This window comes from Aquarana catesbeiana, linkage group LG12 (genome assembly GCF_042186555.1).
Source record: "Aquarana catesbeiana isolate 2022-GZ linkage group LG12, ASM4218655v1, whole genome shotgun sequence".
NCBI lineage: Eukaryota > Metazoa > Chordata > Amphibia > Anura > Ranidae > Aquarana > Aquarana catesbeiana.
Genome location: NC_133335.1, coordinates 57,568,008 through 57,577,368, shown reverse-complemented (window position 1 = coordinate 57,577,368; position 9,361 = coordinate 57,568,008). Strand labels below are relative to the sequence as shown.

General features: G+C 41.9%; 1 protein-coding gene across 3 annotated transcripts in view; it reads left to right on the top strand.

Moving 5' to 3' along the window:
- The first annotated feature begins 1,851 nt into the window (after window positions 1-1,851).
- LOC141114270 (NXPE family member 2-like) overlaps window positions 1,852-9,361 on the top strand; it is a 127,259-nt gene continuing 119,749 nt past the window's right edge. The window contains exon 1 of one of the 3 annotated variants that reach the window (XM_073607856.1): window positions 1,852-1,986. The gene's annotated coding sequence lies outside the window, so the exon portion shown is untranslated. Of the gene's footprint in view, window positions 2,064-9,361 lie in introns of all 3 variants that reach the window. The other 2 variants (XM_073607858.1, XM_073607857.1) reach the window with 2 other exon arrangements.

Genomic DNA, 9,361 nt, shown 5'->3' with positions numbered 1-9,361 from the left:
TTGGACCTGAAGTTGAAGGTATACCTCTCCTGTTGGACACAGGTGACAAAACTGCTGGGTTATATTAACCTGACCTTCATGTAAATGGAGAATTTTTTTTTTACTTTTGTTATGCCTTAAACACATTGTCAACAGCACTATCTACACGTTTGTAGCTTAAATGTCGATATCTGTACTGTTTTCCACTGAAAACAGCCATTTTATGGACTTATTTGAAGTGACAGTTAAAAATTTGTCTCTGTCAATATATTTTGTCATTTATGCCAGTAAAAAAAAGTTGATGTCAGTAAATTTTTGGCATCCTGTAAGTAAATTTCACTTTGCGAGGTTGGCAACATTGCTCCTGAAACCCGTGTGTGCTTTTTCGCCCCGGTTCTTTAGATATGTCATGTGCCACCATGCATCCCTTTGAATAACTTCAGACCAGGCTTAGGACAGTTAACAAAGTTTAAAGCGGAGTTCCACCCAAAAGTGGAACTTCCGCTTTAAGCACTCCTCGCCCCCTGACATGCCACATTTGGCTTGTCATTTTTTTTTTTTTTGGGTGTGCACCTTATTTTTAGTGGGACTTCCTATTCCACTTCTTCCTTCCTCTTTTTGGCAGCTAGGCAACTCCTCCTGTCACCCTAGGTGGCCCCTCCCTGCCAGCGATCTTCTGGGACACAACACAGGTCCCAGAAGATTGGCTGGCCAATAGCAGAGCACAGCGCGAATCGTGCATGCGCAGTGCGCGCACGGCAGTGAAGCCGTAAGCTGTCACGGCCGGGTGCCCACAGTTACTATTACGCTGCCGAGGAGAGGAGGGGGAGAGGAGCGAGCCTCTGGGCGGCCGCATTGTTGGACCATGGGCCAGGTAAGTTTCAGTTTATTAAAAGTCAACAGCTATGCTTTTTGTAGCTGCTAAAAATGGATGGAACTCTGCTTTGACTGAAGTTCTCGTGGCATCAAAACTCATAGCACAAGAATCACAGTCTCATAAATACTGTTCATCAACATCTTTGAAAATGCCCAGCCAAGGCATCTTTACCAATGCCCAGCAAAGGAATCTTTCCCAATGCCCAGCAAAGGCATCTTTACCAATGCCCAGCAAAGGCATTTTCGAAAATGCCCAGCAAAGGCATCTTTGAAAATGCCCAGCAAAGGCATCTTTGAAAATGCCCAGCAAAGGCATCTTTGAAAATGCCCAGCAAAGGCATCTTTGAAAATGCCCAGCAAAGGCATCCTTGAAAATGCCTAGCAAAGGCATCTTTGAAAATGCCCAGCAAAGGCATCTTTGAAAATGCCCAGCAAAGGCATCTTTGAAAATGCCCAGCAAAGGCATCTTTACCAATGCCCAGCAAAGGCATTTTTGAAAATGCCCATCAAAGGCATCCTTACCAATGCCCAGCAAAGGCATCTTTGAAAATGCCCAGCAACTCATCTTTGAAAATGCCCAGCAAAGGCATCTTTGAAAATGCCCAGCAAAGGCATCTTTGAAAATGCCCAGCAAAGGCATCTTTACCAATGCCCAGCAAAGGCATCTTTACCAATGCCCAGCAAAGGCATCTTTACCAATGCCCAGCCAAGGCATCTTTACCAGTGCCCAGTTTGGTTAACTGTACGGGTTGTTTTTTCTGAACTAAAACCTCGGTATTCAGGTTTAATTGCAGTGTTGGCACTTTGAAAAAAATAAGTTGTTTTGTGTTGCAGTTCGGGCACTCGGGCTCAAAAAGGTTCGCCATCACTGGACTAGAGCAATGGGGAAGAAACTTAAGGATGCTGGTGCTGGTGCAGGAAAAGATATAAAAGACATTACAGTGGAGACTGTAGAGAAACCGGACAAGTTAGTCAAGTTGGACAAGTTGGACAAGCTAAACACGGAATTACAGGTGAGAGGTGATGCAACCCAGCCCTGTACACCGACTACAGTGAAGGATAAGCGTGGAGAAGCAGCAGCGGCTAAGCTCGGGCGCTTTGTGTGGAATGCAGCTAAGCAACTGGATTTGGGTAAGGAGCCCCCCGCTACGCCGGCTATAGGGACTCTGGGAATGGTGTCAGCAACTTTAGAAATTCAAGAGGAGTTGGTGAGTGCAATAGAAGTGGAAAAGGGAGCAGCAAAACCAGCAGCGAAAGCTGTAAAGGCTGCGAGGGCTACAGTGGAGGCAATAGAGATTGAGACTGAAGGAAGACAAGCAGAGGGTGGTTTGGTTACTGATATGTTGGTGAGAGGGGGGAGAGAGAAGGACGCTCTGCAGTAAGTGTATTAAGTGTATCAAATACCCCTGCTATTGCTATTGCCTCTGCTAAACGAGCTATCCCCAAGTCTGTAATTATTGATCAAAATACTCAAAATGTTTCTATCTTAGAGGGTGAGCCAACCCTTAAGAGCCCATTCACACAGGGGCAACTTTGGATCCAACTTCAAGTCGCCCCAAGTCGCCCCTAGTCGCCTCAAGTCGCGCTACATGAAAAAATCAATGTAAATGAATGGATCTGTCTTAATGCACACTACTGCAGTCGCTCCGACTTCAGAAAAGGTTCCTGTACTACTTCAATCCGACTTGAAGGCAATTTGTACCCATTGATTTCAATAGAAGTTGCCTCCAAGTCTGATCACTGTTCATACTGAGGCAACTTTACAGGCAGCAGAAAGGAAACAGAAAGTAATTTCCTCCACTAAACAGCCAGCCCCCTCCTTCTCACACACAGCTGATAAGCTCTGATTGGCCACTTGTAAAGTTCCCTGTCCTGGAGGCGACTTCAAGTTGTGTTGTAAGTTGCCCCAAGTCGTGCTGTGATTCATACTCAAGTCGTGTCCAAGTTGCCTCCCAAAGTCGCGCTGGAAGTCGTGTTGCCCCTGTGTGAATGGGCTCTAAAGATGTGTTTCTTGCTATACAGAACTGTAACCATAATTTTAATGCACTAGCTGCTCCGGTTAATTGTTTAAGAGAGGATGTTAATATGCATTTAGATATCCAGAAAGTGAGAGATCACACGACAGTGCTAGAGAACAAGGTTTCCAATATAGAGAAGGAGTCAGCCGGTACACAGCAGGGACTTAAGACAATGAGTCTTCAATCTAGATATCATGCAAATCGTATTGTTGAGATTGGAAACAGACTTATGCCGCGTACACAAGATTGGAAATTCGGCCAGCAAAAGACCGATGAGAGCTTTTGGTCGGAAAATGCGACCGTGTGTATGCTCCATCGGACTTTTGCTGGCCAAATTCCAGACAGCAAAAGATTGAGAGCATGTTCTCAATTTTTCGGTCAGCAAAAGTTCCTATCTGAAAATGCGATCGTCTGTAGCAATTCCGACGCGTAAAATTCCTACGCATGCTCGGAAACAATTTGACGCATGCTCGGAAGCATTGAACTTCATTTTCTCGGCTCGTCGTAGTGTTGTACTTTACCACGTTCTTGACGGTCGAAAGTTGTGGGTGTGTGTGCAAGGCAAGCTTGAGCGGAATCCCGTCGGAAAAGCCATCATATCTTTTTCCGACCAAAATCCCGATCATGTGTACGCGGCATTAGAAGGAACAATATATGTATTCTTTGGTCCCCGGAACGCATGGAAGGGAGAAACACTGCTGAGTTTATTAAAAAATGGTTGCTGGAGGTGTTTGAGAAAAAAATTTACACTCTTCTTTGCGGTAGAACGGGCGCATCGTATCCCCGCTAGACCACCTCCCCTCGGGTAATATGCCCCGACCGATTATTTTAAAAATGCTCCATTATAGGGACAGAGACAAAATACTGTCTTTAGCCTGTACCAAGGGGAATATTGAAGTTAACAACTCTAAAGTCTCTTTCTTTCCGGACTTTTCGGTTACAGTCCAAAAACAGAGAGCTCAGTTTATGGATATTCAAATCCAGTATGCAATGCTCTATCCCGCTAAACCAGATCATGGTTAAAGGAGAGATTATGTTTTTTGTTGATCCTAAAGAGGCAAATGATTGGCTTGATAGAAATGAGCAACACTTGAAATGAGCAACACTTGATTTGATACGTGACTGCCCCTGATTCTAGTATTCTAGTATGCATATTGCTTGCTGGCTGGAATATCCTCCCCCCCCCCCCCTTTATTTATTTTTTTAAAATTTTTTTTTCTGTGGGGGGGGTGTAGGGGTTCTTTTTTTTTAGGGTGGTGTAGGTTTTCTTTTTTTGGGGGGGGTGTAGGGGTTTTTTTTGTTTTTGTTTGGTGGGTGTTTTTTTGGGACTGAATTTTTGGACTTTTGTACATGTGAAACGTGTAATGCATATATAACTTGTTGTGACCTACTATAGCTTGCCATAACTTGTGCTGTAACCTGGTGTGGCATGCTGTAATTGGGGTATAGCTGGGTATTTGATATATGCTATGTTGTGTTATGTATTATGTGGCCTACGTATGGCTTTCTATAGGACTTATGTTATATTGCTTAATATATTGCTTATTTAGAGTATCTACTATGCAGTTAAATAGTTTCGCAGAATTTTTTTTTTTTTTTTGTGCTGGGGTGTAAGGGTTTTTTTTTTTTTTGAATAAATTGGATTTTGGATTTTTTAATTTTTGTATATGTGAAATAGAGGTCGACCGATATATCGGCCGGCCGATATTTGGCGTTTTTTACTTAATCGGCATCGGCCGATTGTGCTGATAAAAAAGGCCGATTATAACTTCAGCCGTGACTTGCAAATGACTTCTGTAATAGAAGTTAATGCAAGTTTCCCTAAGTTATCTGTGGAGAGGATTCTCCCCTCCTCTGGGCAGCCTGCCAAGTCTGATAAGAAGATACATTTGTATCTCTTTCAGGTTCTTTTTATCAATAGACTGAACTCCGTGGAGAAGTTTTCAGTTTAACCATTTAAAGACTAAATCTTTTCTGACACTTGTTGCTTACAAGTAAAAATCCTGTATTTTCTGCTAGAAAATCACTTAGAACCCCCAAACATTATATATATTTTTTTAGCAGAGACCCTAGGGAATAAAATGGTGATTGTTGCAATATTTTATGTCACACGGTATTTGCGCAGCGGTCTTTCAAACGCAATTTAAAAAAAAAAAATACAGTAATGAATTGAAAAAAAAAAAAATAAGCAGTAAAGTTAGCCCATTTTTTTTCGTCCAAAAGTTTTGATTACCTGTTTTTGTGTATTTATTATTTAAGATAGTTTTTTTTTTTTTTTAAGGTTTTTTTTCTAAATTATACATACAAGTGAACTGATTGAAGGTTTGTTTTGTTTAATGTTTAAATGAAAAAAAATTTCTGTATTACTTAAGGCTGCTTTCACACTGGAGCGGGCAGGCGTTGATGGTAAAACGCTGCTAGTTTTAGCGGCGCTTTACCGTCATTTTAGAGGCGCTATTCGGCTGCTAGCGGGGCGCTTATAACCCAGCTAGCGGCCGAGGAAGGGGTTAAATGCGCCCCTGAAGCGCCGCTGCCAAAACGCTTTGCAGGCGCTTCGGCAGCGGTGCGCATTCATTTCAATGGGCAGGAGTGGTGGAGCAGCAGTATACACCGCTCCAAAGATGCCGCTTGCAGGACTTTTTTTTACATCCTGCCAGCGCATCGCCTCAGTGTGAAAGCACTCGGGATTATCACACTGAGACTGCAGGGGAGCCGTTTTACAGGCACTTTACAGGTGCTATTTTTAGCCCAAAAGCGCCTGAAAAACGCCCCAGTGTGAAAGGGGTCTAACTGTTAGATTTTATGAGATGAAGGGAAAAAAGAAAGGAAAAAAAAAATCGGCCAAATATATCGGCCCAAAAAAATCGGCATCACATATCGGCCATCGGCCACCGCGATTTCTAAATATCGGCATCGGCATCGGCCAGAGAAAAACCCATATCGGTCGACCTCTAATGTGAAATGCATATACAACTTGCTGTGACCTGTTATAGCTTGCCATAAGTTGTGCTGTAACCTGGTGTGGCATGCTGTAATTAGAGTATAGCTGGGTATTTGATATATGTTATGTTCTGTTATGTTATGTGTTATATGGTTTACTTATGGCTTTGTATATGACTTACATATCTATGGATTTATAATGAATTATGTCCAGTGACCCCGAACTTCGAACAGGCCGGACCGAACACCTAGAACTGTCTAAAAACAAGACAGATAAGTAATGGGTTTTCCTGTTTCGGATCCCATGTGAGGCACTTCAGCAGAGTGATGTAGCACTTGGCGAATGGGAAGGTGATGGTGCACACGGAACGCGGACGGATGGTGTTGTTGGCTCCACATTCCAGAATATCCTGATCCTCATCCACCTGGTATATGACGGAGATCCTGATCACCTATTTGGATTGCTTCCTATCTATATAATCCGTATGGGAATGTCTATGTGACCCTCTGTAATTAAAGGGTCCTGGTCGTCGGGTGAGAGGCCATTCTGTTTACTGGTGAAGGGCACATCTATCAGTCACTCATACTGCCATTACATCACGCTTGTTTGGTGGAATCTCATCGTTTTAAGGACACTTTATATCATATTGTTATCCTTATATTAAGTTGCACTATGTATATTATCCCTTTATGATTATGTTTTGTTCTACTTAGCGCTGCACCCTTTGCAAGCCTGGATGAACTTTTTTTTTTCTCCCCATTTACATCCTTCTGCATGAAATTGGTTCTGCATTCATAAATTATGGATGCATGTGCTGATTGTTTTCTTTTTTGTTTTGTTTTTTTGTTTTTTTCCCCCTTTTTTTTTGGGTTGTTCTGGTTGGGTTGTTTGTTGTTTGTTTTCCCCCTTCCCCTGCCCGCTCTACCTTCAAACAGTTTTTTTGTATTTATGGTCTTATCTCCTCCCCTGGATATACTGTATTTTTCGCTCCATAAGATGCACCTGACCTTAAGACGCACCTAGGTTTTAGAGGAGGAAAACAAGAAAAAAAATATTCTGAACCAAATGGTGTACTAAAATATTTTGCAGTGCCCATGAAATGAAGCCTGACCAGTGCCAAAGAAATGCAGCCTGACCAGTGCCATAAATGCAGACTGACCATTGCCAATAATGCAGAGTGATCAATAATGCAGACTGACCATTGCCAATAATTCAGAGTGACCATTGCCAATAATGCAGAGTGACCATTGGCAATAATGCAGACTGACCATTGGCAATAATGCAGAGTAACCAATAATGCAGAGTGACCATTGCCAATAATGCAGAGTAACCAATAATGCAGAGTGACCATTGCCAATAATGCAGAGTAACCAAAAATGCAGACTGACCAATTGTCCATTGCCACAAACACAGCCTTACCTGATGTTATCCCATCCGGTCTTAGGAGCAGTGTCAGGCAGGCCCAGCCGGGAGATCGCCTGGCGCTCACAGGGGGTTTGGATGTCTGTCCCCTGCTCTCCTGTCTCTTCCAGTGGTGACGGCGGTGGGAGGCGCCCTGCCATCATCGGCAGGGAGTGGTGCCAGCGCTGATGGGGGTGGTGCCTGATGTATATTCGCACCATAAGACGCAGAGACATATTCCCCCATATTTCTGGGGGAAAAAGTGCATCTTATGGTCCGAAAAATACGGTATGTTTGGATAAATGCTTGGGATCCCCTTCTGCTTCTGTGTACTATGTCTACTATGTATCATTTAGGTGGGGATGGATACTGGTATATTGTTATATACGGGTATAAGGTATATAGGCATAGTACTAATAATAGTTTATATTTGTATAAACTGAAAGATGGCGACTGAAATATTAGAGGAATTGGGGGCAGGAGGCGGAGCCTAGCGGAGCAGACATGCATTGTTAGAGCTCCACACCGCTGAGGAGAGAAGAGAAGGACAAAGCGGAGCCTGCAGACTCAAAAGGTATCCATTTGAACCTTTTTGCCCCAGGGAACAAACTGTGAAAGTTTGGGCAGGAAATATGGTACTGGGAGGAAACCGTGGCAGAAATAAAAATCACCTCACAAAGAGCTCACAGGCACTCACTGCAGCTGAAGCAGCTCCAGTCACCTCACAAGATACAGCATCAGGGCGCTCTCACAGACAGAAAATGTCACAGCAAGACTCTCCATTTGAGTCAGATACAGAACAAATCCTCTCACAAACTTCTCCACAAGCCTCCTCAGTATCCCCAGTAATATTATTACAATTTGAAAAGATGCTTCATAAGGCTTTAAAACAAACCTCAGACCAAATAACAAAAAGCCTAACCAAAGAAATAAGAGAGCTGGGAAACCGCACCGCAGCCTTAGAAATAAAAATGGATGAAATTGAAATTACAACCCAAGAAAATATAACAGAATTGGAACAATTAAAAAAAGAGAATTTAATACTTCAAACTAAGCTCGAAGATTACGAAAATAGAGCCAGACGTTCAAACTTGCGCATAAGGGGAATACCTGAAACTGTGACAGACCTGCAATCTACTATTACTGCTCTATTACAAGAACTAAAGCCAGATATCCCTATTGAACGTTTAGAACTGGACAGAGTACACAGAGCCCTCACAGCCAAAAAGAAAGATGGACCCCCACGTGATATAATCACAAAATTTCATTATTACAGAACGAAAGAACAAATACTAATTGCTGCAAGAGAAAAAAAGGAACTTAATTTTCAAGGACACAATTATCAAATTTTTGCTGACCTATCCCAACTTACTATTACTAAAAGACGATCCATGAAACCCCAACTAATGGAACTGCAACGCCACAACATTATGTATCAATGGGGCTTCCCCTTTTCAGTCAGATTTAACTACCAAGGTACAATTTACAGAAGCAGATCAGCAGATGAACTACAACAAACCCTTTTAAAATTAAATCTGACAGAACCCACAAGCAGCAACACTCCCACACGCATAAGAATGGCATCATCTTCACCTTCAGGCAGCACCCAGAAAATTTCAGAACAAAATGGGAATCATCATTCTCACAAAAGAGGCCGTTATGCCACATCATCCATGGACCAAGAAGATTCAATGGACTGACATCCTAATTCCTGATATCTCTTCATTTATTATACTAAGAGATGGTTCTCTATAAAAAACCTGTATTTATAACTGAATGTAACTGCATTCTGATAGTCACACACTGTGTGGGATCATGTTACATTCCAGTTATATTTCTTATTACTTCTGATTCATATAGCCTTAGAATATATAAGTGAAATAAGGAAATTCTTGTTCAGTTATATATTATCAGGTAATAACAATAGATTTATTACTTTTTAGGACAAATATGTTCAATAATCCAGAAGTAATGGAAGCTTTTTCTTTCTTTTCTTAAAACAAATATATTATTACCTAACTAGTTCCTAGAATTATGTTTTTGTTTATTCTAATCTGAAGCAATACAACCTCAATTTTATGAGTTAACATATCTAAACAGTTACATATGAATAAAATATGTAATTGTTTACTCTAAAAGGGTTAAA